Source organism: Crocodylus porosus, unplaced genomic scaffold, assembly GCF_001723895.1.
Source record: "Crocodylus porosus isolate Cpor-Errol unplaced genomic scaffold, CroPor_comp1, whole genome shotgun sequence".
Classification (NCBI taxonomy): Eukaryota; Metazoa; Chordata; order Crocodylia; family Crocodylidae; genus Crocodylus; species Crocodylus porosus.
The window spans coordinates 68,067,394-68,074,500 of NW_017728906.1; the positions used below are offsets into that span (position 1 = coordinate 68,067,394).

At 46.8% G+C, this 7,107-nt stretch overlaps 1 protein-coding gene and 1 long non-coding RNA gene across 4 annotated transcripts in view; one reads left to right on the forward strand and one right to left on the reverse strand.

The window, feature by feature from the left end:
* Nucleotides 1–5,682, forward strand: part of LOC109306070 — a 13,051-nt gene extending 7,369 nt beyond the window's left edge. The window contains exon 2 of the long non-coding RNA XR_002099835.1: nucleotides 5,471–5,682. This is a non-coding gene — a long non-coding RNA (uncharacterized LOC109306070). The remainder of the gene's footprint in view (nucleotides 1–5,470) is intronic.
* Nucleotides 1–7,107, reverse strand: part of FRMPD4 (FERM and PDZ domain containing 4) — a 475,664-nt gene that overhangs the window by 124,233 nt on the left and 344,324 nt on the right. The window lies entirely within an intron of this gene.

Consider the following 7,107-nt stretch of genomic DNA (forward strand, 5'->3'; position numbering starts at 1 on the left):
CACCCCATGGCTGCCCTCCTGTCCCAGCTCCTGGTACTTTAAAAAAAAAGCCCCGGTATTCACTGGGTGCTGCTGAGTATGGGAGGCAATCCCTGCTGCTGCCCACTGTCCCATACTGCATGGGGGGCTCTGCCATGAGCCTCCCAACCCCCCATAGGTGCCATGCCTAGGCCAGCTCTGGCCCTTTAAGAAAAAAAAAATGAAACAGGAAAAGCCCTGCACTCACCACTCCTGCAGTGGCCTCAGGGCTTTGGGGGCTTGTGCAGAGCCCCCCATGTGGCACAGGGCAATGGGGGGCAGCAGGGATTGCCTCCCCACCAGCAGAAGCAATAAGTCTGGTGGGGGGGTTTCAGGTTTTTTTTTCTTAAAGGGCAGAGCTGGCCCAGGAGGGGCACCCATGGAGGAGCCGGGGGAGTGGGAGGGCTTAGAGGGCTCATGCAGAGCCCCCACACAGCAGGGGGGGCAGCAGAGATTGCTCCCCACCTGGCAGCAACCAGCAAGTCGGGGCTTTTTTTCCCCCAAAGAGCTGGCAGCTAGGGCAGGCAGGGCAGCCATTGCCAGGCTGGGAGAAGGCCGGGGGATGGGCCTGGCTTGGCTAATTCGGAGATTTGGCAGCAGCCAAGTCTCTGAATCAGATTCTGCCAAATCAAATTGGTACAGTGATTTGAATCACCAAATTGAATCGCTGTCCCCTGAATTGGCCCAATCCAAATCTGAAGCAAATATTAGCTGCTCCATACAGGCCTAATTCCCAGTATAAATCCTGAACACAAACAGAAAGTGTCTGGGCAACAGGGTTTAGCTCAATCCCAGGATGTTTTGCTTTTCCTTCTGACTTGTGTTCACTGACTCCACTTTCTGCTTGATCTCCTGCTTGAGCTCCAAGCTTTTCAGCCCAGCTTGCTCTCTGTCTCTGCCTGACCTCCTGACTTGTCTTCTTCCTAAATCCTATTCTTAGGTTGACTGCCTGGCTTTCTGACCAAGCCTGTTCCTGAATTATGCTTGCACTTCCTGATCCTGGTTGGCCCCTTGATTTCTTAGTGGCTCCAGACCTAGTCATCCATGATCCAACATGACACCAGTATGCTATAGAGATTTTACAACCAAAGAATACTGGAGAGTCTGCCCAGAAAATTTTAAGATATGTTTTAAGGTCAATATTATCTATTTTCAAATCATTAGGCATATCATATAGGAAAATATTCTTTGGATGCATCTACATAAGAGGTGACTAATTAGCTCCACAGTAAAACATCACCGTCTACACATGCAACCCTCTTAGACTAATATGTCACCACAGGGTAGTCCAGTTAAAGTCAAGTAGTATCCTGTAGCAGCATTGTTTTGTGCTCTGCAGAGCATGTGTAGATAGTGACAGGGCTGGCCAGGGCACAAGGGTGCTTCAGCGCAGGGGCCACCTGCTGGCTAACCCTGCAATGGAGCACTCTTATGCCCCAGCCAGCCCTTCTGTAGCACGTTGAGCCGAGTCACAGCAACCCTGGTCTGGCATGCTGCTCTGGATACCGCTGCAGAGTGGCCCCAGGTCCCCTGTTGGGCTCCACATGCTACACATGAATAAATTCTGAAGCAAGAAGCTCCAGGATTTATTTGTGCACAGTAATTGCACATATAGACACACCCTTTGAATACCCTTTTTACCTTTACTTTTATCCTGAAATGATACCCAGAAAGGAAAACAAAATTTAAAAGTCTTAAATATTAAGACCACAAACTTCTAATTATTGCATGGTGTCAATACAGTGCATAATTATAGTTTGTAACAGACTGCATTGTCAGCTTTGACTCCATTTCTTGGCAGTCTCCTGGGAAAGGGGAAGGAAGCTTGGGGGAAGCTGGGGTTTGGTGTGTGTACTGTCACAGGGTCATGCAGGTACCCTGTTCCTATGAAGGAATAAGGGCTGCTGAAGCTCCCTGAGACAGCACAGGTGGTGGTTGCCAGAGCAACCAGGCTGGTCACATGGCCAGAAGGGGGCAGGGCCGGACCTTTATAAACAGCCTTCTGGCAGCTGGAGGAGCAAGAGCTCTGTATTAGAGTTGAGCACACTGATAGAATGAGAAGCTGCATCATGGCATGGGTGGAGAGAACCCTGACTAGGAGGTTTTACTGGAAAGCCAGGTGGGGCCTGGACCTTATGTTATAGCCAGAAGGCTTATTGTTGTGTTGTAGCTGGTTGGCTCATGGAGTTGTGTTCATTGTTTGATACTATTATACTGGAGGACTGGGTGAGGCTGTAGGGGTGCGAGGAGGCCTGACAGGGGCTCCCCAGCAGCTTGGGGGTTCCTGGTGCCTTGTGTGGGCACATGAGTGGTGCCTGAAAAGGCACAGCTGTTCAGTGCCGAGGCAGCATGGCGGGTAGCCCTGTATGGGCGACAGTCAGAGGCCTGAGTAGGGCAGAGGACCACGACCAAGGGTCCTAGCACCAGAGTGAAGCCTGTAGGGCCCCGTGTTGGGCTTCAGAGGTGGGAACCACATGAGAGGAAGCCTAGGGTGGGTGCTGTAAAGGTGACTAGCCCGGTGAGGGCGAGTCAGCGGTTATATAGAGCCTGGAGATGGTGATGAGAAACCGTAGGAGCAGGCACGTATTTTAAGAGAGGCCCCAGGCGGGGCACGTGTAAAGGAAGAAACCTCAAGAAGGGGGTTGTGTGGTTGACCGACCGTCGAGGGGGTACAGACAGGAAGGAGCCCCGGAGAGGCTCCACTGCAGTGAGAACCTTGAGGGGCCAAAAGGGCCAGGTAAGGCTCTGGCCACCTGAGCCTAAATTGGATACAGATTGTTAACAAGAGCGGGCCAGGTAAGGCTCAGGCCGCCTGAGCCTAATTGATACAGATTGGGGGTACAAACCCAGAGGGGCTAGATAAGGCTTAGGCCACTGGCCCAGTGGGGAAGAATACTGTTAGTAAGCCCGGTAGGGCCAATCAGTTGTAAAGGGCGCCAGGGAAGGGGCATTGGTTGCATGCCAGGCCCAAGAGTGCTGGGCAAGGCGCAGGTAGCAATTGGACCTGATAAGGTCCGGAAGAGCTGCGAGGCTTGGGGCATGCTAAAGGGGAGGTAGGAGGCACGCACTGCCCATAAGGCATAAGGCTGGGGTGCACCAAGTCACCTCGTATGGAACGGGGGATAGTTCAGCATAACACCACATATTAGGGGATCAAAGGCAGCCTCCCTTCTAGAACCATATAACAACAAGATGTGGCGGGTGAGATAAGAGGGTGCTGGATCATCTAATTGACACGGTAGGGGGCGCTAGTGGGATCACGGCCGCTCCTAGGCCCCACTCCGTGACATGTACCAACTGTTAGGGAAAGAGAGCATGCATGTTGGGGAGCCTGCGATTGGTAAACTGGACAGCAGAGGCTCTGGGGCTATGACAGGACTAATCCTGGCAGGCTGTAGCTGTTGGAGTGAGCAGTGGACCCATAGGAGCTGCAGCAGGATTGATCCTGATAGGCTGCAGCCAGCAAGACACATGGGGAGAGCCAGAGCGTGCAGCAGAGCCAATCGGTCGGGTTACAGATCATGGGGTCTGAGATGAATGGTAACTGGGTTATATAGGAAATCAGGGGTTGGTTTGAAAGCTCTGAGTGGAAGAGAGCTCCAGGATCACTTGGTGTGAATGTCCCTGTCGCAGTGCACTCGGGTGCCCTGTGCCTGAGAGTGGAGACTGCTCTGGGGAGACCCCTAGTGGCAGAAAGGGGGAGGCTCAGCTGACCAGGAAGGGGCAGGGCTTATCCCTTCTTAAGCCCAGCTAGGAGGGCAGTCCCTCTCCAGCAGCTGTGGGAGTAGGGACTCAGCTCGGACAGACAGAGGGGAGGACTCTGGCGTTGAGAGCATCCCCTGGTCACTGCTGAGGTTGGGGAGCCCTCCTTCCCCCCTGCTCCCTCACTCTCTTGTAGGGAGTAGATTTTTGTTTGACCAGACGGTCTAGTTTTTTATGTTGTAGCCCAGGGGCTTTATGTTTTATGTTTACTGTTTTGACCAGAGGACCAGGCGAGGCTATTAGGGGTGGAGGAGGCCTCATAGGAGCTCCACGGTAGCGTGGGGTCTCCTGGCGCCGAAAAGGCTGCAGCTTTGTTTGGGGGCGCATTGGCCCCAGCCCCAGCGAGTGAGGAGCCCCAGAGAGAGAGAGAGAGGAGGGGGCAGTGAGGAGTAAAGAGGAGGGCCAGAACACAACAAGGCCCAGGTCAAACCACATTAACTCCATCTGCGAGGCTTGGGCTGCGGTGTAGGGGAGGAAAAGGAGCCACAGATAGTGCCCCCTGACACCGGGGCACGGAAAAATGGTCAGCCTCCCGCTGATTACAGCCATCTTCTAATCAAGTAAGATCAAGCTGTGGCAGGAGAGTAAGCAGGCAGTTGGCCCATTACAGGAGGGTGGGGCCACTCCCAGAAAGGCTCCAATATTGATACTCCTGTCACAGTCCCATTGTTAGTGTTTCTTATTTGTCACTTGTTTATTGACTGCTGAAGGTTTTTTACGACTGGGTGACTGCTATTCCCCTGTTAGGTATTAAGCTTCATGCCCTAGGAATAAACATATCTGCCTCTTATGTTATCTTCCATGCATGTATTCTGATTGTATATAGTTATGCTTCTAATCTCCTAATCGCTCAGTACCCCTTCTATATAAATTATAGGATTCACCTTTGCTCCCATGTGGTTTTGGGGTACGCTACAACCTATTTAGCTGCTTTAACCATACAGTTCTGTATTTTAATTTGTTCACATTTCTTCTAATTTTAACATGAGCTCTAAATTTCAGAGTTTTATAAAGTCTTCTTGGGGATCGTTACATGTATACTATGACATTTAATCTAATTTATTGCTGTATATTTTTAACTTAATATTAACTTAGGTGTTATTGGGGAAATATGGTAGATGCAGTTCTTCTCAGTAATTTAGAGGAGGCAGAATCTACAGAAATGTCAGATCTATTGGATTAATAGGTAACTGGCAATTGGCTGGAATGGGAGGTAGAACTTCTAATGACAAAGAAAATCTTTCTCTAGATGGATGGAAACTGACCATAGAAACCTTATTTTATTCATAGACATTAGGGCTGGAAGGGACCTCAGAAGATTATCGAGTCCAGCCCCCTGCCCGAAGGGCAGGGAAAAATTATAACTGTTATTGTGTTTTTATAAAGTGGCCTAAGGAAGTTAAGACACAAGTCTCTCACCAACATTCAATTGAAGTTTGGCATCTTAATCCCACAGATCCTTTGAAAAATCTTAGCCTGCATGAACCATACCGAAATAAAAGGTTGGCAGAAAATGAGTATTACTGGGCACTCTGAGCAATACAAAAATAAATGGAGTAATGTGAAAGAAAAAGAGATGGTTTGCTTGTGCTATCCTACATTTTCAAATACAATTTAGATCATTTAGTTTAGTATGGTTCAACATTATTGTATTTTCTTTTATAACAGTATATGTTCTCTAATTTTTCAGCAGGTATGGAAGCTGCTAGATTGAGACAAAAGGGAGCAAGTTTCAAAGTCTTATTCAGAGATAAAGCACAAGTTTTAACACTGCAAGAAGCCCCATAATACATTGTCAACAGGATTAGGGAATAAGTATCTCTAAGGGGAAAAGCAAGATGGCTAATGCCAAACATTTAAAAAATCATGTGTAAGGCTTTCAAAATGGTGTGGTTGACTTAATTTTGTTTTTGTTTTTGTTTTTCCTCCAGAATAAATTTTGGAGCTTATTTTATTTGCCTTCTGCGTTTTGAGCTGTCACAATGCACTTGGGTCACATTTTTAAGCTTTCCTTTCCATAAGTGCTAGGAACTTATTTTTCTTTAAACGCAAGGTGTGATTCTTACTTAGTCACCAGTTTTCACAAACACAGGCTTTAAATAAAACATCAAATAAGCTAAGACTTGTGATAAAATTGTGAGAATAGGCATAATTGATAAGGTAGTTTATATGCCTATTTATTCCTTAGCTTCTCTTATGAGACCAGTACATCAAGGATGATAATTTAAAGCTATTATGATGTAGGAGAAGTGGAATTAATAAAATTTAAAACCATAAGATGGTAACGCTTTGTGGTCACTGGGTCAGCCTGACCTTTTTTGAACCAAAGGAGAAATATTTCACTTCACCTTCCCCCCCCCATGTTTTAGCATCTTCAAACACCTTTGAGTTAGTTTATATTCTTCCAGAAATGCCATACAAATTGCTTAGAATTACAGCACGTACATATGAGAGAGAATTTTGCTTGGTTTACAACTAAGATATTGGGAAAGAAAATATTGAAATATTTAAGTAGTCCATTACATATAGAGACTACTACCAAAAGTTTTTTTAACAGACCTTTCCTTTGTCCATTGTGTTGCAAAAGAGTACATAAAGCAATAATTCACAGTTGGAATGAACTCTTTTAGAGATTTAACAGATTATGTTTTCATTGGTTCTTGAAGGGCTTAACTTTTTTTTTTCTAGATTTCAATAAAAACCCAATCCCTGCATTTCTACTGTCACAATGAATGGTGATATCTGACAAGAGATGACTTATTTTTGTGTGTTTGTATTTGTTCAGAGGCCATTACCACAGACACAAAAGTTAATTGGAGGAATTATCCTAGAAAGAGAAACTAATCTGATCATTTTTCTGCCAAAGTGTGAATTCTATTTTTATAAGCTTCTTCAGTGGTTATAAGGTAAAGTAAGGTCATTTAACAGTACCCAGGAAGATGTTAGTATGCCCCATCTGGATGAGCATATGGTGAAAATGTAATTAGAAAGAAGGTTTTACTAGTTTCAGAATATGTTTCATTAACAACTTTTTCATAAAACTGGAAAAGGGAAATCTGAAGTGAATAAACGTTCACAAACTCTTCCTCTTCCATACCCCATGTGAGTTTTATGCCAAAGCAACACGAAGTGAAGCAATTTCTTAAGTAATAGAGCCAGCATAAATTCTCATTAAGAAACTGGGGGGCTGTAGTGTAGACACCCACACAGTCAAATGGGTCGCCAACTGGCTGGTGGGCTGCACCCAGAGGGTGGTAGTGGATGGGTCCTTCTCAACCTGGAAGGACGTGGGCAGTGGGGTTCTGCAGGGCTCCGTCCTTGGGCCCG